Here is an 832-nt window from a genome sequence, read left to right as displayed (position 1 = left end):
GAGTTTATTTGCCTCAGAATAAGCATGTCAAGCTTGCAGTAATCAACACAGTAAAACTGTCTACAAGATCCCAAACCACAAATCTCTCAGTGTCCCAAGGTGACCCCTGAAGCCAACTGTTACACGTACAACACTTAAGGAAAGCCTCATGGTTTTAATTAAAACTGGAAAAAAAAAAAACCTCACTTTGATACATAGAGATTTACCTTCCTGGAGAAGGCAGGATATGTGAGCTCCACAGACTGAGGGACCATTCTGTTATTTAACAATTTATTCCCATTCCTCAGATCAAATACTGGAACAAAGCTGACAAGTAAAATATCTGTGTTCCCCAAAGGAAAAAATTATATTTTTGAAAATCGTAATAATCCCACTCTTACCTACTGAGGCCAGGTTTCTCAAGGTTTCCATCATGACATCTCTGTAGAGTTTCCTCTGATCAAGATCCAGCAAAGCCCATTCTTCCTGGCTAAAGACCACAGCCACATCCTCAACGAACACTGAGTCCTAAAACATCCCACACATTGTGGATCAGCAAGGTACCATGGACTTCAAAGTGTACAAGTGAGGCTAATAGTCCTGGAAAACTGAAAATTCTTAGTAGAATTCTTGTAGAATACAAATCTTCTGACACAAAGATTTGTATTCTACAAAGGTCCACCCCAGGGCTTGCCCACCAGTCTTGTCCCTTCACTAACTACATTCACTTTCTCACTGATTACCTCCCGTCTCACATTTGCCTGTGACCAATTGCAGGCATAGTCTTCTATCTCTTTATGGTTGAGAACATAAAAAACATAGCAGAAATCAGAGAAACACTCTCATTCCAATC

This window comes from Orycteropus afer, unplaced genomic scaffold, assembly GCF_000298275.1.
Source record: "Orycteropus afer afer isolate SDZICR_OR568_19922 unplaced genomic scaffold, OryAfe1.0 scaffold00988, whole genome shotgun sequence".
In the NCBI taxonomy this organism is placed as follows: Eukaryota; Metazoa; Chordata; class Mammalia; order Tubulidentata; family Orycteropodidae; genus Orycteropus; species Orycteropus afer.
Note: the sequence above shows the minus strand (reverse complement) of the source record.